This window comes from Lontra canadensis, unplaced genomic scaffold (assembly GCF_010015895.1).
Source record: "Lontra canadensis isolate GAN:19392208 unplaced genomic scaffold, GSC_riverotter_1.0 scaffold82, whole genome shotgun sequence".
Classification (NCBI taxonomy): domain Eukaryota; kingdom Metazoa; phylum Chordata; class Mammalia; order Carnivora; family Mustelidae; genus Lontra; species Lontra canadensis.
The window spans coordinates 2,696,740-2,724,148 of NW_022631076.1; the positions used below are offsets into that span (position 1 = coordinate 2,696,740).

General features: G+C 43.4%; 1 long non-coding RNA gene across 1 annotated transcript; it reads left to right on the forward strand.

Moving 5' to 3' along the window:
• Positions 1-445: 445 nt before the first annotated feature.
• LOC116882199 lies at positions 446-25,020 on the forward strand. Its single transcript, XR_004385580.1, has 3 exons — positions 446-1,233; positions 9,850-9,992; positions 24,954-25,020. It is a non-coding gene; the product is annotated as an uncharacterized LOC116882199 (long non-coding RNA).
• The last annotated feature ends 2,389 nt before the right edge of the window (positions 25,021-27,409 follow it).

A 27,409-nucleotide genomic window follows, 5' to 3' on the forward strand; every position in this document is an offset into this window, starting at 1 on the left:
CTTCTCTGCAGAGGTAATATTTGCGACAATTTTGGACGCAGTGGAAGAGTGAGCAATGTGAAATGTTTTGAAAAGTGTTTTCCAGGTGGATGGAGCCACAAATATCAAGATGCTGAAGAAGGAATCAGGTGATGTTTTGAAGAACAGCCAGGAGGCCAGAGTGGTTGGAATTGGCATGAGATGAGAGGAGATGAGGTTGGAACAGTAAATGGTGGTCTGGCCATTTGTAGGCCACTGTAAGACTTTGGGCTTCATTTTAAGGGTAATAATGGGAGTTTTTGAGCATGAAAGCAGGCTAATCTGATTAGATTTTCAAAAGTCACTTGGGTTGACATGGAGAGACTAGACACCGGCAAAGTGTAGGATCAGGTTGGTGAGCCTGAGGGCATGCTGGTCATTGAGGCAAGAGATAGTGGTGCTTTGGAAAGTGCTTGTGAGGATTATTTTCTGAGATGGGGAAAACCAAGACATAGTGGGACTTGGGGGTACAGTGAAAATCAGTTCAATTTGGATACATTAACTTTAGAAAAGTCATTAAATATCCAAGAGGATGAATAGGACATTGGGTTTTGATTCTGGAGCTTAGGAGAGAGGTCAGCATGGGGGTTTTGATTTGGGAGACATACAAGCATGGGGCTGAGTGTGGTCCCCCAAAGAAAGAGTGGATCAGGGGAAGGATGGGCAGGACAGAGACTTGAGTTATTTCAACATTGAGGCCAGCAAGCTGTTTTGAGGGCCTATGCCCCGGCTGGTAATACTTAGAGCCCACTCTTCTTCAACTCCTCATTACTGCTTATGTTTGCAAGGTTCCTCTTCATGGGTCCTGGTAGTTTCAGTGTCTTGGTTTTGAGATCAGCTCTCTGACCAAAAACTCATTGGTTGTGTTTTTCTTATATTTCTGAAGGCTTTGGAACAGGAAGCAGTTTCCTTCTGGAACATCCCATCTGCTATGTACTTCTCTACTTGTGGATTTGCTCTGTGTACCTGGAGACAAATGAGGCACGGATGGCTGAACGGGCCTGTCTTCTCTGATTCACAGTCTAGTTCCTCCTCCTGCATCCCATGTCTGCTCAGGACATATGGCAGGAGCAGCCACCACACCTGCGCAAGCACTTGCTTCCACAGACCCAGCTGTCTGGGGCTCACCTGAGCACACCTGTTACCTTTTCCTTCGAAAAGCTGGCCATTGATTTCTGACTTCAAAGCCTCAAATCGTATATGGAAACCTTGGAGGTATTTATCTGCACCCAAGTGCCCACATTCCAAATGGCTTTAGTTGACCTGGAGTTTATCTTTTGCTTTTGCATGATTTGCAATTTGGTGACATGAATGAGTTTGGGAAGCCAGCTGGCAAGGAAAGGGGGTGCCGAGATGCCTGACTCCACTAACTACTGACTCTGCTGCTACTAGCCTGATCCAATTTATGGGTACTGAAACCAGACCTATTGAAAGTCTTGATGGATGCGGCATGCAAGGCAGGTGGGAATTGGTTAGAAAAAAAGGGAAAGGGGAACAACGCATATTCAAGTGTGACCCACAACACAGTTAGTGTTGCAAATGCTTCAGCAAATTCCTCTTATTCATTTATGGAAAACCTGGCCCATTCCACACTGTGGCAAAGAGGTGTGTTTCTCTTGGACACATACGTACACACACATACACACATGCACGCACGTACATGCTCATGAGCACGTGTGTGTGCGCACGCGCGCACACACACACACACACACACACAGCCTTGCTTCATACCAGGCCTTTGCCAACAATGACTTCTTATTAAGTACTTCAGATTTAGGATAAAAGAATATGTAAGAACAGGAACATTTTTTCCCCCCAAGCATGAAAGAACTTTGTGCCTGTAGAATGTGCACTGGCTTGCATTCAGACATAAATATGTACCACAACACAATTCCCTCCAGCTCAGAGCGGGGCTGCAAGAGAGCCTTGGATCTGAATGAGCAGTGCCTGAATTTTTATCCCATTACCCAGTGAAATCCCATCCCAACTTGGTCTTATTCCCTGTGTAAAACAGCTCAGATGACTCTTGAGCTTCCCGCTGAAGCAGTAGATTTCAGCAGATAACTAACTAATTCCTCTGGTTTTGTTATCAAAGCTGTCCTCCCACCCCCCATCTCTTACTCATTCTCCAACAGCTAACCTTTCTCTGCAAACTGCCGTTTTTCGCTTTTTAATCTGCCTGTTCCTTCCTCTCCATGTTTAAAATGCAAAGGGCTGTTGTATCTGGACTATAATAACCTCCTTTCTGTTCCCCCTACTCCTCGCTCCCCCTGCCATGCAGACAACAAGCTCTACATTTCTTTTGTCCACCCCGTGCTGTTGTCAGCTCTTGGCAGTAGACTTGGGTTATCCCAAGAGCGGAGGAAATCCAGCCCTGGTCTGGAGGGCTGGGGACCCACGTTGGGACTAGTTTATAGTCACTGTCTCTAGGGAGACACCTCAAGAGGCCAGAGAAGGTGGTCCGTGTAGCAGGCACCTCCAGCCCCTGAGACTCAGTGCCTGAGTCCTTGGCCGTACATCTACCCCTCAGCCCCCCGCCCCCCCGGGCCAACTCCACTGAGCCCTGGTCAGGGTCCTCAGCAGACCCTTCTGTGCATTCCTACAGCCGCGCACTATTCCCCCCTTGCGTTCTTTGTCATACATGGGTCTGGGGAACATCCACTGTTTCCCTGGACCCTCTGTCAGGCTGGGGCTCATTGAGTCCCTGCTGCATTCTAGTGTCTAGAACAAAGAATTGCACATCCAGACACTTTGCCTATATTTGCTAAATTCATTCATTTATGTGGTCAATCATTTGAAAATATGTTTTCCTGTTCTATGACAGACACTGTTCCAGGTGTAGAATCAATGGACAAATGAGCAAAAGTGGGTAGAATTCCCACTGTTTCCTCAGGCTGCTGTCACTTTGTGTTCCTCTTGAAGTTAATTTTTTTTTAAGATTTTATTTATTTATTTGACAGATAGGGATCACAAGTAGGGAGAGAGGCAGGCAGAGAGAGAGGAGGAAGCAGGCTCCCTGCTGAGCAGAGAGCCTGATGCAGGACTCAATCCCAGGACCCTGAGATCATGACCTAAGCTGAAGGCAGAGGCTTAACCACTGAGCCACCCAGGCGCCCCTTGAAGTTAATTTTAAAGTTACTTCACTTGGTTCGTTTATAAACTAATGGACAGTAGCAGGTGTGGCACTGGTAAGCGGTGAGAATTGCCCATTTCAGGGTCGGATGTCCAGTGGCTCCCCTCCCCATGACTGCACTCCATGTCCGTTTCTAGATCTGTCTTTCCTGAACCTACTCAATCCTCGTTTCTAATGGAAAAAGAATTTCCGCCATATTCACGATTAGGAGACAGACATATACTGGGATGTCTGGTGAACCAGCAGCGTGGGAATGGGAAGGGACAGAAACTAAAATACATCAAGACTGGGGAGTCCTGGAGAGAATGTATCCCTGTGAGAGAATATATCCTCAGGGGGATCCAAGGATGTGAGGGGTTAGCGAGTTCTCTCTAAACTCTGTCGAAATCAGGAGCTCTGCGAAGGGATCTAACAGAGCATTAGGGACCGAGTGTTTGTGTCTATGAAAAATCCATATGTTGATTCCTAACCTCCAAGGTAATGGTGTTAGGAGGTGGGGACTTTGGGAGGCAATCAGGTCATGAGGGTGGACCCCTCGGGATTGGGATTGGTGCCCTCTTAAAAGAGACCCCAAGAGAACTCTCTCGATCTTTCTGCTATGAGGACACAGGAAAAGGAACTGTAGCCATCTGTGAATGAGAAAGACCACCCTCACCAGACAGCAAATTTGACTGCCCTTTCATCTTGGACTTTCAGCTTCCCGAACTGTGAGAAGTAAATTCCTGTTGTCGATGACCACCGCCACCGCCCCCCCCCACCCCGAGCCTCTGTGGTGTTGTTACAGCAGACTGAACGGGCTCCAGCACAGAAGGAAGTTATTGTTTGTTTTTGTATCTCAGAAGTAAGTTCTGGGGCTATCGGACTCCAAGGGCAAGGGCATCCACGTGTGGAACGATGGACCCAAGGGTGGAGAAAGAGGCCGCCCGATTCCTCAGAGACTTCAGGTAGCTCCCAGAGCCTCTCAAAAGTCTCTAGATGGAGAAGTCCTCTCAGAGACCCTGGAGCCACACTAGCAGGGTTTAGTGGGGTGTACAGATCGTTATTAGTGTGACTGTGACCTTTTGGATCCCCTCAGGCAGGTGGACAGGCAGGACATTCTTGTTTCTGGCCTTTGAGATGGATTCTGCTTCTATAAGCCCACGCCTCCGTGGACAGGCCCCGGGGGAGCCACAGCCTCCGTCTCCAGCCCCCGCCCCGTTAGCTCCCCCGCTAGTCCCTGTCAGCCTGCCTGGTCTCACTTTCATTCTCACAGCCTCCTGGACTCGATTCTCTGGCTCTTGGGCCCTCCTGGATGTGGCTAGCTCTTTGGGAAGATCGTTTTTTAACTGTTGAAAGTCTGCCACTGTAGGGACTCTGTCTCCCACATCTGGATCCGGACAGCACAGGGCAGGTGGAAAGAAACTCCCCCGGTCCCCCCTCTGCTCCCCCCCCGCCTGCCATCCTCAGACGAGGAGACACTCCCGTCTGCACTCATCCTGGAATGTGCAAAGCATCGGCTCCTTCTTTCCTTCACTTTGCAAAAGAGCAGAGAAGTTCATTCGAGCATCTCCGTACTAGTAGCTGATTTGCCTTAATAAATTGTTCCTTTTGGGTGAATTTGCCATTTAAGGGCAATAAGGCCTATCCCGTGGATCTCTATGATGAGCGTTTCAGGCAGGAGTGACAGGTGGGTGGGAGATGGTTTTCTGGGGTGGAGAGAGCTCTCATGGGAGCTTCTGGTCAACATTCACATGTGTGTGAATCTCAGGGGATCCCGTTGAAACGGCGATCCTGATTCGGTGGCTCTGGCGTGGAAACTGAGACTCTCCTTTTCTAACCAGCTCCCAGGCGGTGCTCTGAGGCCACACTTTGAGTAACAAGGCCTTAAGCCACAGACACCACCCAAGCAAAAGCTACTCTTCTACACCTGCGACGTGTTTCACAATCCAGGCAATGACAGCCCTACTCAGAATGTTGAATGAGCTTTTTTGGTTGGCTACTAGATAGAGGAAGGGAAGTTTCTTATAACCGAAAAGGAATTCATTCCAAACTGGAATTCGGTGACATAAACTAAGTTCCGTGAATGATGTTCTTGTTTTCCTACAACTGGTATTAATACTGTTTCAAAAATACTACAAAGAGGGCCAGGGAAGTCGCCCTGCGTGCAGAGGGGGTGGGTGGCGATCATTAAGGCCCACAATACACTGGACAGGAATGATCCCTTTAATCAGAAAAGCTTCAGAACAGGCTGGGTCATGGGAGCCAGGTTAGGAGAATCGACAGATGTAAAAAGGTAAGTCCTTTGCAGAATCAGAGTGGGGCTGACCAGCTTCCTGTCTCCTCTTCCATCTCTCTGTCCTGCTGAGTGCTCACAAGGGAACATGCCACCTGGCCAGTGAGGCCTCCCCCCCCTCCTTCCCCCCCTTCTCCACCCCCCTCCCCCCTCCCTACCCCCATGGCACTGCCCCACCTCCTGCAGATGGCTCTGCTTCAGGGCAGGAGTGCGAAGGGGTGGAAGGACTTCGGGTTTCTTTTTTTCCATCTGCATTTGTTGCCTAGGGTGTCCTCTGGGTGATGCTAGAAGATAAGTTCTTGCCATTGCTGGAGCGCTGTGATTATCCCCCTGCAGTACCAGTGGGGAGCCCAGCCACAGGCCCCTGGCACTGAGCTAGGCCCAAGGGGGGAGGCAGACAGCGAAAAGAGCTGCTTCTTGCCACCGAGGATCTTATAAGGTAGCTGGGAAGGGAAGAGCCACATTTGAAAGATCACTAACCACATCCAGCAGGAAATCGTAAGTTCCAAACGAGTGATACACACAATAAGGATGTGAGCTGATGAGGGCATGGGGAAACTTTTAAATGAGGTGATCAGAAAGGCTTCATCGAGAAGGTAGTAATTGACTGAGTCCTGGAAGGGAAGGAGGAATTGAATAGTGCCTGGGAGGTCTGAGATGGTGCAGCTTCCAAAAACATCCTCTTGCCCGAATCCCTTTGTGAGAATGGCTTGGGGAGAAATGGAAAGTGTGCTTTGATAGTTTTTGGTGATAGAAGGGGCCAGCGGCCTAACTGTGGCCCACCTGAGTTTCACCAGCCAGGGAATGCCCAGCTCACTTTTCTGGGTCTCTATTTCTTGCTGGACTCTATAGAGAATCAGATAGATTAGGATACGGTTCAAGTCTACCATCTTCATTATTTTCTTAAAAACTTGCTTTATGGGGAGATGCTCTAACCGGGAAGCCCGAATGTCTCTCTGTACTTCAGGAAACCCCTTAGCACCTGATTTTCAGCTTTAAAAATTGTCATTTATATTTTAAACCCTAAAGCATTCCATATTTTAAACATTGCCAGATATAGGTTAATAATGGCAGGGCTAGAAAAAGTCTATAATAATCTTTAAAAAAAAAAAACGACGATGCTAAAGCTACTTTTTTTTAAATTTTAAACTTTAGGCTTCACATTTCAAAGTTTTATCAAACTGCCCCCCCAATAATTTAAACCATTGTTTTCCAAGGGAAATTTAATAATAAGAGCTGCCATGTGTTTCTGCTTAATTTTTGAAGCCTGTGTTGTGCAGTCAAAGATTCTCATTTGAAAATAATTCCTGTCCTTATTCTGAAACTGCCAGGGGAATAAAATTTAAAAAACATGTTGCAGCTCTCAAGTTTATGTTTTGCCTAAAGCCAAGCAGTGCTGGAAGATCAAAGTTGGGAGTGCCATTCTAAAGTTAGAACCGCAGCCTTGCAAGGCACTTGCAAACCCGGAGCAGGGGCCCAGCAGCTGCCTGTCTAGGTAATTAGCTCTGGTGCAAACAGAGGCCCTGCTCCTCCCCCCGGGTGGGGCCCCTGCCTCAGCGCTAGGCTCCCCACCCCCGCAAGTGGCCTGGGAAGTGGATCCCCAGAGAGATGGGACAGGCAGCATATTTTTAGACCACATGTGTGCACTCTGCTGGCCCCCTGCATTCCACAGCTTGCATTTGTGAGGAGTGGGAGCCTGCTGGGTCTGCCCTTAGTGGGGGCTATTTGTCAACATGACGGATTCATCTAATAATATTTAAGGATGGGCAAACTGGGGCATGTTTGCTATTCTCAAGCCCTCTCTTGTTCTCTCTTAAAAAATGAACATAGGTATAGGTGTGTGTCTGCATGTGAGTGTGGGCACGAGTATGAGTATGTGTGTCTGTGTGTTTTTTCTCACCAAGCTCTGAAGATCTGCTCCCTCCCTCCCTTACCAAAGCCCTAACTTGACACTTTCCAGCCTCTGTAGAATTGAGGGTCGAATAGGATTTCTTAAAGCCACAGGAGAACTTCCAAAGGCTGCCCCCTGTCTCCATTCACCTCCTTTGGGAAGTTGTACTTGGGAGCACTGAGCCAGTCTGAAGGGTGTTATGGTTCAGAAATTGTAGGGGTCCAGGCAGACACGTGAATCAGACATTAATGCGGCTCCTCACGGGAGAGGTGTCCGGCCTTGTCCCCCTGAAAATGAACTTGACCCACAAACGCACCTTGGTCTTCCAGAAACCACGAGGAACTTTGGAAGACTGTCAGAGATCAGGGGAAGCCCAAGCCTTTCCCCGAAGGCACTCCTCCGGTCACGCAGGCTTCCCGCAGGCTGCCATTCCCATGGCAGTTGTTGGAGGGAGGAGAAGCACACGAAGGCCCTCTTTCTAATCCGAGCGAGCTCCCCGCCACGGCTCAATTTCAGGTAGATGGTTTTTACACAGAGCCTTGGTTTTACCGTGGCTGTAACTTTGCAGCCCTTGATACATTCCCGTGTGCAGCTGATAATAGGAAAAACAGGTGAAGTGCTAAGTCTCACTCAAGCTGTCCACTTAGCTATTTTTACCCTCGGTGAGCTGAATCAGCTCTCTTGGAGTTCCTTCCCTAGAACAGAGGAAATCAGCGCCTTCTGAACAAGAGGCCGGTGGACATGCATTCTCCTTCTGCCCAGACGCTCTCCCAGTTCATCTTTGGAGTTTTGTGCCGTGGTCTTGGGAGAAACACACTTCCTTCTCCCAGTGGCGTTGCTCTGAGCTGGGGAGGCCCACAGGAGGGTCTCACGCCTCTCCTGGCAGAAGGGGCCCAGATAGCCAAAGCTTCTGTCTGTGGTCTGTACACCAGTCCTAGGGGAGAAGGACAGGTTATTTTAATCCCTTTTCACCTCTACAAATCCCAGCCCTAAAAGCTGCTTGACGTAGAGGCCTCAGTGTTGATGGTGGCAAGGTTATGACGTGTGGGGCTGTTGGGATGGAAAGAATGTATTTGGCATGCAAGAAGACACGGATTTGGTGGGGAGGGTGTTATGGGCTGAATTTGACCTAACCCCCAGCATCTCAGAATCTGACTGTGTTTGGAGATGGGGTCTTTAAACGGATAATTAAGTTAAAAGAAGGTCATTAGGAGGGGGGTCTGGATCCAACATGACCAATGTCCTTATAAAGAGGGACAATTTGGACACAAAGATGAGCAGAGGGAAGACAATGTGTAAAGACACAGGGAGGAGATCGTGGCCATCTGCAAGCCCGGGAGAGAAGCCTCAGAAGAAACCAGCCCTGCTGACACCTTGATCTTGGACTTGAAGCCTCTGGAACTCTGAGACAGTAAATGTCTGTTGTACTTTCTTACGGCAGCCCTAGCCAACTGAAACAGTTTTTGGTTTAGCACAAGTGTGGTACAAGGTCACACCAGCGAGAGCTGTTGGACAAATCCACTCTCTAAAAATGTACCTGGACAGGTGTTCCTACAATGATAGGGAATGAATAGAGCCCATTTTGTTGGGTGTATTTTATACACCTATTTCTTTGGGGGATTCATTAAAGAAGGAGGAAAGGGGACTGATGTACCCTAAGGACATGACACTGTGCAGTTTTTATTGTGGGGGAAAAAAGCACGACACCGCCAAACTGGCAATTTCTCACAATACCAGGTGCGTTCCAGATTGGTGTGTGGGCTTTTGTGAATTGGTTGCATATAAATGAGGAACATTTAAATAAAAAGGAGATCTAGAAACTTTCACTAGTTTGGGGCTTTTATTTATAGCTACTTCTGCACAGTGCTTATTTCCCTTAGCCCGTGAGTTTTGTGCCATGGCAATCTAAGAGGTTTTTGCATGAAGTGCTATGGGCTTCAGTGTTCAGATAGGGTGCTGCGAGCCCCTCCTTTACGTGGAAAACAGAGAGAATGGCAGGAGAAAATGGGGCTGCTGCGAAACCTGATTTGCAGAGGGTGTGAATTAGTGGAAAGAGAATGGAGCAGGCATGAATCCCAGCCCACGTAGGATTGTCAGGGTGATGGTGGCACATATTTTAACTTTCCAGAACCACTGAGTCTTTGGCTCCAAAATGAAGGGCTGGACTAGGAGAAGGCTAAGGTCGCGTCTCACTCTGATTCTAGGGACTCAGGAAGGTCAAGAGCCAGTGCTAGCAGTAGCTTTTGGAATGGGAGAACAGAGCCCCAAATTGTTGCATCTGACCTCCCTATTTGACCAAGGGACATTGTCTTCTCCTGAAATAGTCCCAGGGGACATCTCTCTGAGGGCACTTGCCAGCCTGGTGCTGTCTGCCTGCAGTTCCAAAGCCGGCCGTCCCCCTTCTGTGCCATACCACTACTACTTTGCCTTCATCACTGCTCTGCTCAGTGCCATCTTTGTAGCTCTGGGAACTCCTCACAGGGAAGTGTTTAATCCTGCAGTTTCATTTTATGGTCTTTTCCTCCCCTGTTCTAGGAAGACCTGGCTGAGAGTGTGTACCACCATTTTGCATGACTTGCTTCTCTCATCTCTGAATGGATCTGTGATACGAAGATTGAGCTGCTGTTTAGTGTAAAGGAGATGATGTCTGCAGTGCAGTGAACACATAGCAAGGACTCGTATGTTATGTTTCTTTGTCTTTTGCAAAATGGGTGTAATTATTATCTGCTCCATGTATTAGCAGGCAGGACCTTGCCAGTGCATGTCTAACACCTTGAGAGCAAACTCCAGGTGGGGCTCGTGTCAGACTTGTTTATCGTATGACTCCACTCCAGGTTACCATTTTGCATAGCACATAGTAGGTCCCGATGGAGTAATTCTTGGTTTGTGATTTTTCATTGAAGGGCTAGTCCTTCAATGAACCCCTGTTACAGGGACTGTCAAGATCCAAACACTCATCATTCATTCTCAGTTGATTCAAATTGACCTCTGAGCCTTCCAAGCACCTCCCTTTGCCATGGAAAGTTTAGGCTCACTTCTAAGATGGTCACGCATATTAATGGTATTTACTTATCTCTAAACAGATGGGACAGGGTTTAAAATGCATTTGAAATCAAATACTGAGTGTTAAATTGTAGATAACATCAGCCCATTTCAAAACAACCCATTGTGAAAGAAGTTGGGAAGGAAACTGGCTCCTGGGGATGGCAAAGTGAACCCCCATGATTGTTACAGGGACGCAGGGTTTTACTAGGAGGTATAGACCCAGACAAATAGAATTACAGGAGCACAGCAGAATTTGTATTTTCCCAAAGATACATAAAAAATAAACCATAAAAAGTAGTGCTCTTCAATGGAAATTTACAGAGCACATAGATTTGGGGATACTAGTATTAGGTAAAATTGCTCTTACTTCCAGGGGCTTATTTGGAGAAGAATGATCAGACCCATAAGCTGATTTGGACCCAGGCTTCTTGATTTGAGGCTGAGGGAACTGGGGATATTTAGCATGGGGAAGAGAAAATTCTGGGTTACAAGGTAGCCTTCTTAAAATATCTGAGAGCCTATCTTGTGAAAGAGGAAATGTGTTTGTTCTGTGTCCCCATGACAATCACAGGGGGTTCACTTTGCCCTCGCAAGAAGCCTGGTTTCCTTTCTAACATCATTAATAATGGGTTGTTTTGATATAGACTGATTTTGTCTACAATGAGCATTCGGTACCCACCGGCAGAACTACAACCTATGGGTGAAACCGGCAAGAAGAAAGATTTTTGTTCTGATGTTAGCCAGAGCTTTCTAACAATGAGCTCTGGATGTGCGGAGCCATAGATGAAGCCAGTGGACAGGATTAATGTAGGAGAGGAGGTTGGAGTCAGAAGACCACCAAAGCTCCTTCTAGTCCTGGGATCATGATTCTTTGTACATGAGTCCTTAATTTAATTTATTTTTTTAAGATTTTATTTATTTACTTTCATGCTTTCTCTCTCTCTCTCTCTCTCTCTCTCTCGAGAGAAAGCATGAGAGGGGAGAAGGTCAGAGGGAGAAGCAGACTCCCCGCAGAGCTGGGAGCCCGATGTGGGGCTCGGTCCCAGGACTCCAGGATCATGACCTGAGCCAAAGGCAGTGGTTTAACGTACTGAGCCACTCAGGCACCCCTGAGTCCTTAATTTTAAAGACTGGACTCAGTTATAAGATGGTTCCAAAATCACAAGGGAAGGAGTCTGAGATGGTATGAAAGAAAACAAAACTAGGACTGTAAGCTGGTTGGTTGTAAAGGTTTTTATGATTTCTCTTCAGTTCTTGGACTAGAAAAATGTTCAAGAATCAGTCCCATCTCCAAAGACAAGCTGAGTCTGTTGAAGATCTCAGAGTTCTCTATGTGGAAGGCCGTGGACTGAGAGTACAGATAATGACTCACCCCAGTGACATAGGGAGGTCTCTACAAACACACCGGCAGGAGGGCAGGAGGTAATTATTTGAGCAACGAGGCCAAGAAGTGGTAGATTTAGCTTGAGGGAGAGAATCATAGTTTTTCGTATGGTATTGAACGAGGTAAGCTGCACCTTGTATAGTCTGCAAAAATTCATTTACGATCTTCGGTTCCATCTATGACATGAGGACAGCAAAGTCTTTTACAAAACCATGAGGAGGATAATAGTGATGGTTTATCACTTGGTAATTGCATACCTTGTGGTGTGCAAATGGCTTTCGAAGTAATGTGAGGGAACAATAGTATCTTACCTGTTAGCCTATCCACCCAGCAGTAGCTAGGGAAGTTGAATTGTTTGCCGTGATAATGGGAAAAACAAACAAACAAACAAACAAAAACCAAACAAGCAAAAAAAAAACAGCATGGTAGGGCCAGGGATGTGGATCTCCTCTGTTTTCACAAGGACAGCTTCGTATTTTTATAAGATCTCTTTCCTTGGGAAAATATCAATGATCTGGTCCTTTGGAGATTTAACACAAAATAAAATAAATGCAAGAAGGTGGGTGCAGCCTTTATTGGTTATGAAACAGCTCCCTCAAAAAACCCACTGGAACTAATTCAGCAGAATCTACTTAGCTACTCATGGTCCGTTCATGGGAAGCCACACTTTGTCTCGCGGCTTGCAACTTTAGACTTCTAAGTTTAGCTAAGATGGTGTTCCAGCTCCAGCCCTCATCACCAGCTACCCAGGGACACTGATGGAGAAATGGAACCTCTCTAACTCTTCACTTTGAAGAAGGATTGCTCAGGATGTGTTTTGTTGCAGGGGACAGGAACTCTGACTCAGGGCATCATAAACATGAAGGTCGTTTGTTGTCTCACATAAGGAGAAGCCTTGAGATAGAGTGTTCACTCCGTAGCTCCATGATGTTGTAGGGACTCTTTTTGTCTTTTGTTTGGCATCCTCATGAGGTGGCCTTTTGCCTAGGCAGACTGGCCTCAGGCCTGCAGGATGGCTGCAGCAGTTCCAGACATCGTATCTGGTTATTCCTTCTTGTGAGCAAATAAACCTTTCCCGTAAGCCACTAGGAGGACTTCCCTTTTATCTGACTGGTCAGACTGACACCATCTTTAAACCAATCACTGGCAAAGGGAACAAGAGGGCGATGACTGATATAGAACAGATATAGGCAAACTTTTCCTTAAGGGTCCAGACAGTAAATATTTTAGGCTTTGCTGGTCATGAGGCAAAATCAAAGACATTACATAGGTGATTATATAACCATTAAAAATATAAACAATTTAAAATTTAAAAACCATTATGTATTAGACAGGGTTTTCCAGAGAAACAGAATCAATAGGAAGGTGTTTGTATGTATATATGTATAAAAATGTATACATGTGCTTATCTATGTATCTTTCTATGTATCTATCTATAGAGAGATTTGTTTTAAAGATTAGCTCATATATTTATGGAAGCTGGCAAGTCCCAAATCTGCAGGGTGTGCCAGCAGCCCAGCAAACCAGGGGAGAGCTGATGCTGCAGTTCAGGGTCAAAGGCCATCTGCTGGCATAATTCCTTCTTGTTCAGGGGAGGTCAGTTTTTTTTTTTTTTTTTAATTTTATTCAGGTCTTCAACTGATTGGATGAGACCCACCCACATTAGGGAGGACAATCTGCTGTAATCAAAGTCTACCAATTTACAAATCCCATCTAAAAAGACCCTCACAGGAACATCTGCAATAATATCTGAGCCCTGCAACCTAGCCAAACTGCCAATAAAATTAGCCATCACACGTTCTTAGCTCAAGGCTGTACAAACACTGGTGGCATGGTGGATTTGGTCCTGGGCTATCCTTTGCCAGACTCTGGCTTCAACTGATACTTGAGATGGGAATGGGATCATTTGTCTTACAAGTGGACACCTGAACAAAACAACAGTCAGTCAACAAAGAACAAAGCCAATGGGTCGACCACCAGCACTGTTATGCCAGTCCACCGATTCAGTGGAGGTTTTGGTAGAATGAGAAAGAAATGCATTGAGAAACTTGAAAACACTGCATTAGAACGTGAAGTAGAGACCCTGATCCAGCCCTTCCCCACCTCAACTGTTGTGTTTTTTGTTTGTTTGTTTGTTTGCTTGTTTTAATGAGTGACTCGATATTTCTATTTGTCAGCACCTGTGCTGACCTGTTCTTCTCTTCCTGTGCAGGAGGTAGGCCCTCCTGCTCTCCATGCATGAAAGAAAGGCAACCTGTGACTGCTTATGAAGGGAGTGGGATGGGCTGTGAACATTGCTTCTGTAGGTGGTGGGTACACGAGTTGGGTGCAAGCAGCTGCCCTCCGTGGAAGAGGAGCATTTAAAGGACCAGGCGCTATGCATCTTGGCAGAGGTGAGTTGCCTGGGTTGTCTCCCAGCAAGAGATGTGGGGGCACTCTCCAGTTGCCCTTTGTGCAAGTGAGCATCTGAGGGGCCACCTGTCCTGCCCAATCTCGCAGGGCTCTTTTTCAATTCAGATCAAATGAGAGGTATTCTAGTGCCGAGAACTGTGCTGGACAATGTTCTGGGCATTGGGAAGGTAGCTTTGTGTAAGGTAAGGTGCTGGCCCTTCCTGAAGAGGGAGATTTAGAGGTGGAAACAGATATAAACATACTATCATATGACACTCCACTGTGATAGGTGGGGGGACACCAGCATCTGAGTCCACTTTTGGAGATGTGGGAGGGATGTTTTTGCTTCCCACAACAACTGGGGGATATCCGTGACATTTGGTACCTGGTTGCTGTTGTGTCAAGTGTCCCACAATGCATGGGATGGTCCCATACAACAAAGAATGGACTCACTTAAAATACCACTAATCCATGGAAACAAGCTAAAGGATTGAGTGATGATCATTCAGTTGAGGGAAGTAGAAGGAAGCTATAACCCAGCCCCTTTCCTCCTTCCCACCTTAGCAGTGTGACACCCACAGACAAGAAAGCTGGAATCCTCTGGGCTTCTTCCTTTGGCTAAAGCTCATGTTTCTGCTGAAAGTCAGGAAAGAACTGGGAATAGCTTTGGTGAAACAGGGTCTCCACTTATCGCTTTGTAAATTGTGACTTGCACAACTCCAGGGGGAGCCATTCATGTTTCAATCACTATTGATTTATGTAGCTATTACCACCCTTTCCTGGAAGCTGGCAGTAAAGTATCTTGAGAAAGGGATCCTTAATTAATTCTCACTGAGCCTGAGACAGGGCTAGACTATAGGGTGGCAAGAAAGAGTGACATGTGGGGGGAACTAGTATGGTGAAGACTGGGCGATGGGACTTAGCAGCCAACCACAGTAGTGACTGTGGCCAGGGAAGGATTCTGGTCTCTGGTCAACCCATTGTAGGAGCAGCAAAGTGACAGGCGTTCAGGAGGCATCAGACTGGTGGGGGTCATGTTCAAGTTTCTACTTAGAGTGAGAGAGATGCCCAGGGCCTTTGCTCTCCTTCCCTGACTAGTATGGAAATGACTGGATTGTGGTCTCTGGTAGGAGGAAAATACACTGTTCTGACCACATGCTGAGGTAGTTGGACCCTCACCCAAATCTGGAGCACATGCACACCAAAAGGGGATGAATAGGTTTGTTACTGCCCTGGGCACTCCGGCTTACATCTACAATTCTCCCCAGAGTCCCGTTCACGTACGCTCAGGACTTACCCCCCACCAAAATGGGTTTAACCTTTTGAGCTTCAGTTTGGCACTGCGTGCTTTTCCAGGTCTCAGGGAGAGAACAGGGCAGACCACTCAGGCAGGTCCCTAACAGCCCCCCATGCCATGGGGAAGGGGCATGCTGTGGTGAGAGTCCCCAGGCACGAGACTTGCAGGATTGGGGTGTCTTGCAGTGCCAAGTGAGAGTACTTGGAGTGCTCAGTGTTTCCTTGCCAGCTTGCCCAGATGCGGGGCGCTCCTGGAAGACAGAGGGGTGAGACTTAATACCTGTCAGCAGTCACACAAAACAGTGGACTCAGACCCTCATTACATACATCCTGTCTCCCTGAGACACAGCCCTGGTTATGCTCAGACATTTGAGATGGTGGCCAGGGAGGAGAGAAACAGGGCTTTTAGGACCCTTTCTTTTGGATGGCTCCATTCTACCTGTTCAGGGAAGAATGCCAGAAGGTGGGAAACTGAGGCTGGCTTAGTTCAGGGAGGCAGTGGGTCCAGTGGCTCTCGTGTAGTTGGGTAACCCACGACTCCCTCAGGTATGTTTGAGCCAGAATCATTGAAATTGATAGACACAGATTCTGCTTTAGATCTTGGGTGTTAGAACTTTCCCTGGGCTCAATTCCACCAGCACATCCATTAATGAGTGCTGAACATTTTCTGGAGACAGGATCAGGGCAGTGCGCTTACCCAGCGTCCATATTAAGAAGTGATGTGCTGAGACTTGGTTTCCACGCCTCCCAAAATGAAAAGTGGCACCACTCTTAGCTTTCCTCCGGAGGCTGAAAAATAAAATGATGAATTGAATGCTAAATGCCTTGCAAGCTAAATTACACTTGGGGATATAAGCGAACAAGAAAAGAAAGGAGGCAGAGTTATTGAGGTAACAATTCAGATTTAATTGCATCTGATATAGACCACCCTTTAAAAATAGTGTGGTCGGTTAAAGGCTGTAGGAATTTATGGAACTATCTTATTGCTTCCAGGGAAGTTGACAAGCCTGGACTGAATCAGGAGAATCAGCATAATTCCCAGCCGATGCCTAATTTTAGAGATGTCTGGTCCTTGAAGGAGTCTTGCCACAGCCAGATGGGGTGGGAGACAACATTTGAGGATGGAAAAGCATGAGGTGCCAAACTGAAGCTCAAAAGGTTAAACCCATTTTGGTGGCAGATAAATCCTGAGCAAAAATAAATCGGATTTTGGGGGAGAGTTGTGTACGTAAGCTGGAGTGCCTGGGGGAGGCTGAGGGAGTCTTGAAGAATCACAGGGAATTTTTTAAATTCCTCCGGGCCTGGATGTTGTTCATCTCGAAAAATCTGAGCTCCTTCTCCCGGAGAGTTACCCCAAACAAAAGAGCAGGGTGACCACAGGCTCTCCAGGATTTTGCTTCCTTATGTGTCCACTACTGACATGCCCTTCTCCTCCGTTGTTAGCAAGACTTCAATGTCCTGCTGAGGTCACTCCTGATTGCTGAGATGCCTGGAGAAATGAGGCCCTTCTTCTGGAGCATTCTTCCACTTCTGTGTTCTCTGTTTTACATGGTGTTCCATGTCCATTTGTTCACATCTCTGCTTCTAAAAGTTTTCCAAGGAAGCCTGCTTCCCATTCATCTGTGCAGAGCCTGCTGTATCATAGCACTTGGTACTTGGGAAGTGTTCAGTTATGACAAGAGTTGAGCTCAACTCAAAGGATTAGCCTGGAGGTCTCGATGGTAAATGATAGCTCTTAGGCTCTATAATTTTAAATCCAACTCACTGAGGGAGAAGGGCGTGTGAGTGCTGACATGGCCTTTGTGCTTCTCAGAACATCGGTTCTGGTGCACGTGTTATTCTGATCGTGTTTATTATTATTATCATTATATTCTTCTGGGGCCAGGGACAACAGGAGCAGAGAAACTTTCTGAAGGAGTTGAACAACTGCTTATTCATTTAAGGGGTTGTATTACCAGGAACCAAATCACTGAGGATCCTGTTATAATACATTTGAAGCTTCAGACTGAGAGGGATTTGGGAAGCATTTTTCAAGACTTTGTTCCCAGACCATCTGCCTCAGAGTCTTTTGCTTAATGCATATTCCTGGGCCCTGGTCCTGGACCTATGGAATCAGAAGCTCTTTGGGTATGTCCAGGAATTCGCACTTTAGACAAATTCCCTGGGTGACACCAATGTACGCTAAAGGTATAAAATAACTTCGGTGGGCTTGGGGGTGGGGGGAGTTTAGCCCAAGCAGCAGAACCAGGTGTGGATTTGTTGCAGTGCAAGGGACAGAGCAAAGTCTTTAGAGTCCGAAGTTTTTGCATGGAAACCCTCAGTGAAATGCGTGTTAGTTTCATGGTCACCAGCAAGTGATGTTATCGGTCTCAGCTTCTCTTTCTCCATCTGTGAAATGGGGATAATCATGTTTGCCTTCTCATAAAGATTAAAGCTAATATATGTAAAGGGCTTGGATGTAGAAGTTGTTTAATCAGTGGTAGTCAAGATTACTTTTTGGTAGCATGCATCGGAACAATGTCATCCCAGTTTAAATAGGCAGTTACCTGTTGTGGAAAGGAAGAGACCTTCCTAGTAAGATTCTTTACAGAACTAAGATGAATGGGAATGAGATGTGTGGAATAGAGTGGGAGCTAACTTTTTTGATGACATTCCTAAGACTCATAGAGAATGTTTCTCAGAGGATATTTCTGGCACATCTTCACAAGAATGATGGCTGTAATGTTTCTAGTATGTCAAGAAATTAAGGAACATCAATTCCTTCTTTTATTTTTATTCAATTTTAAGTTTTTGAAAATATTTCATCCCATAGATGAGTATAACAAACTTCTCCATGCCCATCACTCATGTTCAGTGGTTAGCAACTCCTGGCTAATCTCAACTGTATTCACCACCTTCCCTGAATGGAGTATTTTGGAGCAAATCCTCAACGTCATATCCTTGCATCCATAAACATTTTAGGATGTGACTCTATAATAGACAAACTCTTAAAAAAATAACAATAATACCATTATTAATCTAAGAATTAAAAGATGTCTTTAATATCATTAAATACCTGTCAGTGTTCAAATTTCTCCAATTATTTATAATCTTTTTATTTTTTTTATACTTTTTTTGCTAGTATCAGAATCCAGCTTAGGTCCATATATTATAGTTAATTGATATCTTTACTTTTTTTTTGCAGATTTATTTATTTATTTGAGAAGGTGAGTGGAGGGGCAGAGGGAGAGGGAGAGAGAAATCTAAGCAGGTTCTGTGTTCAGCATAGACCTGATATGGGGCTCAATTTCATAACCATGAGATCAGACCTGTGCGAAAACCAAGAGTTAGATGTTTATCTGACTTGATGTCTTAAAAGACATTTAAAAAAATGACGTCAGACGTTTATCTGACTTGATGTCTTAAAAGACATTTAAAAAATTTTTAAATAATACATTAATTAAGTTCCTCCTCCATCTCATTTTGTTACCTTGTAATTTGCTTGTTGATGCGTTTTTCCACAATCTGAATTTCGTTGATCACATCCCTAAGGGATCACTCCTTTGTGGTCTGTTTTTTCCAGAATTAGTAGTGAGATCTAGAGGCTTGATTGGATTCAGGTTTGACTATTTGGTAAGAATACTTCATAAATAGTGGAATTTCTTCCATAGGTAGGAATGGAATGTCTATTTTGTGCGTGTGTGTGTGAGATGTGAACAGCCACTGATAATCATTGCCTAGATCCATTAATTAGGACAGTAGGGACAGTAATATTATAATTTTTATCTTATCTTATTAATTAATTATCTAAAGTACATGTTCAGAGTGAAACTTTATCAACTATTTCGTTATTCAGGTGTATAATTTTTGTAGGAAAATCAGTACATTTTTATATAATTTTATATAAATTTATATAAATTTATATAAATTACATAAATTTTTATATAAATTACTTTTCAGACTAATTAGTTGTTTCTTTAGCACTCTCCAGCTACTGATTTAAAAAAATAAACTCATGGATTTAAACATTTTGATGTATTTCAATCCATTGGGATATGATTTATATTCTGATCGTGTTATGCTTGGCCAGCGGGAGCCTCTTCAAACTGGCCTTTGAGAGCTCCTAATGTGATGTTAGTAGATTTCAGTTTCCTTGTTATCATAGTCTCCTTGTTATGACAGTGTTTTAGGCTCATTTTGTACATTTTCCCTTCAGACCCGAAATCAGTTACTTCTCTCAGAAAATGGTATTTAGTGACCATAATCTGGGGGCTAAGAGTACTCATTGCTCCTATACTGGTTATTAATTCTAGGCTTTTTCAGTGGACAGAGCTAGAAAATACATATTTTTTGGTACGTCATGATTCTATACTGATTTTTGGTACATATTCAGGAGTAAAGGATTTTTCCTTCCCTTCTTCTGTATCTCTTTCTCTAATATCTAGGTAATTCTCAATGATGACAAATAATTGTTTTGTCCTACAATATATACAAAAGAGTTTTGGAATAACATAACAAGACAATGATCAAAAATGTCTGGAAAGAGTTTAAGATTATTTTTGCAGCTCTTTTGTCCTTAGGGTGTTTTCCATTAGGCTGTCGAGTCATCGTCTATGTTTTAAAGTCACTGGCTACTATTTGTAGGGTTATATTGCCTCGTCAAAACACATTCATGGGTCTAGTTTTGCTTGTAAATGTCAGAATTTTCTTTTTTACTATTTAATTATCTTGGTAGTTATGTAAATATTTACATAGTTTCAAAGTTAAGTCTTCGAAACCAGGTATAAGTTTTGCTTCTATTCTTATTTTCTCCACCCTATTCCCTTCATCTACCAAAGTCAGTCCATTTTCTGTATTTTTAAGGTTTGTCTTTCTATTTTTTAAATAGAAGAAGCTTCATGTACATACACACACACACACAAATACACACACATTTACATCAGATTTTCTTAACCTAGACGGGATTGGTGTTTTGGACTAGATAATTTTTTGTTGTAGAGGGTCATTCTGTGTATTATAGGATATTTAGCAGTCTCCCTGTTCTCTAACCATTAGATGCCAGTAGCATACCTTCGGTTGTGACAATTAAAAATGTCTTTTTAAAATTTTTTTTATCTATTTCTTTGAGACAGAGAAAGGTGGGGCAGAGAGAGAGAGAGAGAGAGAGAGAGAATCAGAGAATCCCAAGCAGACTCTGTTCTGAGTGCAGAGTCTGATACAGGGTCAGTCTTAAGACCCTGAGTTCATGACCTGAGCTGAAATAGAGAGTCAGATGCTTAACCAACTGAGCCACCCAGGCACCTCCAAAATGTCTTTAGACATTGCCAAATGTCCCTATGGGCACAGTTCTATCTGTTTGAGGATTACTGCTTTGTATAAACGTACATTTGTAAATATGCTTATTTATATATTCATTTTCCCCTCCAACTTCTTAGATTCACAGCAGCAAATTATACCCATTTTCTTCGCCTTACTTTTTTAAATTTTATTTTTTAAAAATTTTCTACAAATTTCATTATCCACATGCAAAATCAACAAGAACATTTTTTACTTAAAGCATACTTCAGAATACATGGGTCTAGATGATATATAGAAAACATTACATCCAAAAAATTTTTTTTCTCAAGTATACATAGAAACCCTTTGTCAAATTTCAAGAAAGAGACATAACAAATATTACAGATTTAAGAAGACTAAAATCATACCAAATATATTTTCCAACCACAATGATACAAAACTGAAGATCAATAATAAAACAAAGTTAGAAAACCTACAATGTAAATATTAAATGTTTAATATGTAGATACTAAGCAACACACTACAGTATAAGTGATGGGACAAATAAGAAATCAAATAGCAAATCAAAATATTCTCAAAACAAAAGAAAAAGAAAACACAATATTCCAAAACCTATGGGATGAAGCAGAAGCAGATGTTAGAGTGAAATTTATTATATAAGTTCTTGTATTAAGAAAAAAAGTTCAAATAGACAACATTACACCACAAGGAACTAGAAAAAGAAGAAACTTAGCTGAAAAATTCAGTAGAGGAAGGAAATAACAAAGAAAAATCAGAAATAAATGGAGACCAGAATAAACAGTAACATAACATTGAAAGTAATGACCAGTTTTTCCAAAAGAATAAACAAAATTGGTAATGCTTTAACTACATTAACTAAGAAAAAAAAGAGAGAAGTCTCAAAAACCAAAATGAGAAGTGGAAGAGAAAACAATACAACAGCTAACCACAGAAATACAGAGTGTGATAACAGATTACTACGAACAGTTACATACTAACAAATCAGATAACTTAGGGGAAAAAAAACCCAGATAATTCCTATAAACACAAGTTACCAAGATTAAATCATGAAATCTTGATTTCAAGAAATAGGAAATCTTCTTAGACCAATAACAAGAATGAAAGTTGAATTAGGAATCCACTTGACCTTTTCTGCTCAGCAAAATGTATCCTGGGGATTACTCCAGTATTATGTAGACATTGTTTTCCTTCCTTTTCCTGGTTGTATAGTATTCCACTGTCCTATTTCTTCCTATGTTTTAGCATTTTTTTGTGTGTGTGTGCAGCTTTTATACACAGGTATACAGAATAGGTCCATAACTATTTGGGCTAGCTCCCAGAGAGAGTTTTAGGTGTCCAAGTGCTGAGAAAAATTGGACAACACACTTTAAAAAACAGAGAAATTATCTTCCTCTTGTCCCATCAGCATTTTGTTTAGTGAAACAAGTTTCACCCCTCCCCATCAATGACTATGAAAAAAAAAAAAAAGTACTGGGTGCACCTGGGTGGCTCAGTTCGTTAAGCATCTGCCTTCGGCACGGGTCCTGATCTCTGGGTCCTGGGATCAAGTCCCGTATTCGGCAACCTGTCTCTCCCCCACCCCACTTGCTCTCTTTTTCTCTCTCTCTCACTCTCTCTCTCTCTCTCTCTCATTCCCCCTCAAAGAAATAAATAAAATCTTTTAAAAAATATTCTATTATGAGAGTTCAAACTTTTTCAAATTTAAGGGAAGTACATTTGTGGCAATTTCTTAATTATTGTCATTGCCTTATCATTTCTGGACTTGGATCTAGTTATGATTTTTCTTTTTTTTAAGATTTTATTTATTTATTTGACAGAGAGAGAGAGAGAGATCGATCATAAATAGGCAGAGAGGGAAGCAGAGAGAGAGGGGGAAGTAGGCTACCTGCTGAGCAGAGAGCCTGATGTGGGGCTCGATCCCAGGACCCTGAGATCATGACCTGAGCGGAAGGCAGAGGCTTAACCCACTGAGCCACCCAGGCGCTCCTTTAGTTATGTTTTTGTTTGTTAATCTACAATTTGCACATTTAAGCTGTCCAAAGACATCATTTTATTTTCTAATTTTTCCTTTTCAGAACTTTCTGGACTTTTCTTTCATTGTACCAAGGAGAGTGCTCCCTTCGTTATGGTGTTCCTCAATCCTTCTCACCAACTGTGAGGATCAAGGAATTATTCCAAATTACAAAGTGGGATTAAATTTAGGAGTTTAGAATTCCCAGTCACTGCTATCAAATAGCAGCTAAAATGCTGGTTTCCTCTGAAGATCAGTGGGCAGAAGAATGTTACAGGATATGAGGTGCGACAAGGAGCTCCCTTGGTGCCTGAACAATCCTCAGAATGAGGATTCTGAGACCAGCCTGAACAGAGCCCCCAGCTGGGCCAGAGGAAATTAGGCCTCAGTTTCCATGGGGGGAGACAGAGGAGCCCTGAGTTTCTCAGGGATGCTGGGCTGATTCTTTTACCATTTCTCAGCAGCCTTGGAGTACAGCAACCTGCTCACCCTGACAAATGAGAAGGCCAGGTTCAAATTAATTATTTTGGCACTATTATCATACACCAATTCAGTACATTTATTTAAAGCTGAATATTAAAACCTATTTATTTTCTCTTCAAGCTCATAAGCTGTCCCCCCTGCCCCTGCCCGAAATGGGTTACATTATGAAAGCTGAAACTTCAGGAAATTCCTCATTTCCATATGAATATCTCATTCTGTGGTTTGAAAAGGTACAAAAGTATAAAATGTACCTCATTTTGATGTGGCCCCCAGGAGAAAGAGTTAAAGGAGATTTTGTGCTACGGGTGTGTGTGTGTGTGCTGAGTGGTCAGAAAGGAGAGCATGCAATAAAGAATGTGATCTTCCTTATTTTTAAAAGGAAATATTTTGTAAGAACGAGGCATGCAATCTGCTAACTCACTTTAAGATGTCCTTTTCCCAATGACCCTCACATTGTTTCAACAAAAATCTTTTCCTATCTAATCAATTAAATGAACCTCTCTGAACCCTTTCCTTTACAGAATTGCAAATTTCTGAACTTCTGTTTTTAGAATTATCCCTTGTCTATTAATAATGGGCCAATGATAACACATGTTCATGAGCAAAATCCAAAATACAATTTTGTGTAATGAAAAGAAGAGACGGATTTTTTTTTTTTTTTTGTCAGTTAAAATACCAGCTCAAACAAATTATTTGCCCTTCAGTATTTTTTTAATCTTTTATGTCTCTGTTCTTGGGCTCAAGACGAACATATTTGCTTACCGCTGTTTTTTGCTTGTCTTTAATCATACAAATAGCATCGAGCCTCTTCTTCCATCTCCTTACTGCTCCCCCACACTCCTTCATTAGAAGGTTCCCTCTGTTCTCATTTCCTCCTTTACTTCATTGTGAGCAGCTGGGCTATGTGCTTACAGCAAATTAGCTGTAAAATAAAGCAGCCTTTTTTTTCCCTTTTATTTTTTTTTCTAGGGTGTTGTGGGAGAAAAGGTGGTTAGAGAAATTATCCCACAATAAGCAAGTGTGGACAAGGATCAAATAAGCAGAAGAAATCAGCCCGTTGGAGGGTTCACTCACACTGATGAACCATAGTTTAGTACATTCCCCTCCTGGGGGTCCCTTTTGCGTCATTCTGGATGCTTACCCTCAAGTTCTTTAGCAAAGGCATTTTCCCCACTGTTCTTGATTGCCACAGACGTTCCCCAAATGAAGTCCCGGTTGGAATGTGTGTTCTTTAAAATATTGAAATCCAACTGCAGTCTTAATGTTGTTGGCCTCACTTTGTGTGTGTGTGTTTAAAAATGCAACAGCAATTGTCTCCACTATTCATCAATTTAAAAAGGCAGGCAGGCACTGAAATTGGGTATGGTCTCGAGAGGAAAATTAGTTCTGAAGGTAAGGAAATCGAAATAAGCTGGATGAGAGAGAGAGAGAAAGAGAGAGAGAGAGAGAAAGAGAGAGAGACATGGTTAAAGCCTTAGTGACTACTCCCAAGTATTTGGGCTCAGTGCCCCCAAGGTGGATTTTGTGGTTCATCATGGTCTGCAGGTAATCAAGGAGCAGTCCTCGTAGAGATGCTGGATGACCACACACAGTACGATTCTTTGGAAGGTCAAATAAACTCTGTGCTTGGTTTCAAGGACATTGACAAGAGAATGCTAAGTAGTCTCACTTGACCTCTCTCTTGGTGGCGTGTTCAAATCTGATGTATCGTCACTTCTCTCTCTACCCCAGTCCAAGTAGCACAGACCCATCTCAAGGTGGGTCAGTGGAAAGAATACTTAGACGGAGGCACGAGGTCGTCCTACACCTTGCTGGACCCTTCATCGTGGTACGTGGTGAATGTCAACGATTTTTATGAAGCAGTGAAATATCTTCTTTTCCAAATGAAACATGACTTGGCATTTTAGTATGCAAAGCAGCAAAAGGAATATTTGAGTACCTTAAATTTATTTTGCAATTTACAAATTTATGCAACTGTGATTTTTAAACTTTGTTTATTTTAAAGACGCTCAAAGAGGATTCTGATGCCTTTTGCTTGAACACAAAAAATTGAAACTGGGATTAGGGATGACTGTTGCCATTATAATAGCCTCACTTCCCAATTCGACCCTCTTTATTGCTGAATTTTTGTTTGGGTTACAGAGTAGGGAGACAATTTTGATTCAGATGTTTAAGTAGAGGGATATGGTAAGATTTTTGTTTTTTATGACATTTCCTTTGTGACCTTGGAACATTCCCCATTTCCTAGGTGATGACTATAGACACAGGATTCCAAAGTTGGCAGAAACACAAGTCAACCTGATCGTACCAGGTTGCAGTTAGTGATCTCACATTTGTTCATGTCACTTGAGTGATTTGAACTACTGTTTAAGAGTGGTTAAACATATTTACGAATGCGATCCTCATTAAATGCTTGCAGACTCTCAGGAGCACCATGGCAAACTCGAGAGTCAAGAATGTGGTTTGGAAACTATGGCATGAGAGCGTTTCCAGAGAGATCGTTGGCAGTACCAGTAGCATCTTGGGAGTGAAATCACCAAAACTGGTGAGACAGAACTATGTGTGTGTGTGTGTGTGTGTGTGTGTGTGTGTGTGTGTGTGCCTCCTTAAGAGCCAAAAATACTCTGAAGGGGGTCTGTTGTCTGTTTTGGGTGTTAAAGCAACCTTTCAGCCCCAAGTTTTGTTAAAGGCAGAGTTTCTCTAGTTGGTGCCATGCCAGCTGAGGATGCTGGAGATGGGAACCTGGAAGCCTTTCCTGATTCTAGAGCTGCATAGTGCATTGTGGTGGTCACCAGCCACATGTGGTTGCTTAAATTTAAATCCTCAATTAAAATTACATAAAATTAAAAATTGATTTCTTCAGCCTCACCTCCCACATTTCATGTATGCATTGATAGGACACATTTGGACTTTTTTATCATCACAGAAAGCTCTAGGGGAAAGTACTGCTCTAGAAGGAGTCACTCATCATCCGTCTGATGGCCATTTTGAGGTTGATCTTCAATGTAGCTTATAGCCCTGCAGCGGATCATCTTCCCAGGTGTTGCAAACATCCCCTCCCTTTTGCTGGAACTACGTAATGAAAGATGAGGCGGGAAACATCTGGCGTCATCTTCTGATCCCTACGACAGTCCTCTTTCCTAACAGCCTATGATAGAATGAGAGAGAGCACATTGGGGCTTATATTTTGGAATTCCCTTGAAAGACCACAAAGCACAAACAGAGTGATCCAGAGAGAGAACTTTGGAGTGAGGTTATGTTTCTGAATCCACTTACAGCCACTTAGAGGCTATGCCATCTTGAGGAAGTTAGCCAGGCTGTGACTCAGTTTCCTCTTTTAGGATAATGTCAGTCCCTACCTCATTAAGATTATTGTGAAATTAAATGAGATACTGCTCAGTGCCTAACTTTTAGTAAGCATTTGATATGTGTTGGTTGCTTTTCCTACTATCCCCACCTGCCCAAATTAGAAATTCCATTATGGAAGTCATTCTTTGATTAACCATTTCAAACATATGAAGCACAAGAAAACTGATTCTAAAAAATCTCCCAGATAAGAGAGTAGTAGTCAAAATGTGACCTGCGAGAAAGGTGTCTGGGTAAGGTTAGGATATTTGGTTACCAAATATCACAAATTCCCCATTCTAGAGTTTCTTCAATTCCTCATTTTAAAGGCTAGAGGTAATCTTCAAGTAATACTTTAAAGAAGAGTGTTTTCTGAGCTCTTGACTATTTGGGAAAGTCTGTAATTGTCATGTGAATGACAACTTGGCTGAGCATTAAATTCATGGGTCCAAAATTGCTTGTTGTAATCCTGGATAAACTTGGTACCATTGGTTTTCTGATACTCAGTATTTGAAAGCAATCTGGCCTGATTGTAGTTTTTCATTGAGATGTGTGTTGAGTTCCCCTAGCAATAAGCTCAGAGGCAAGGATTCAAGGGCAAGGAGTTTATTTGACAGGTGACAGAGGGAGTTGGAGATGCAAGACAGGAAAGGAAGGCAGTAGATAAACGTATATCCTAGAGTGGGTTAGCAAGCCAGATACCACTGTATTCACCTGGAGCTGAGTCATGCTGGATTAATTGTGGAAGTCGATGAAAAACACATTTCCCAAAGTTATCCTCTCAGAGAAGTGAAGACCCTGGGTATGTAATCACCAAATCCTGTCTCTTATTGCTTGAACAC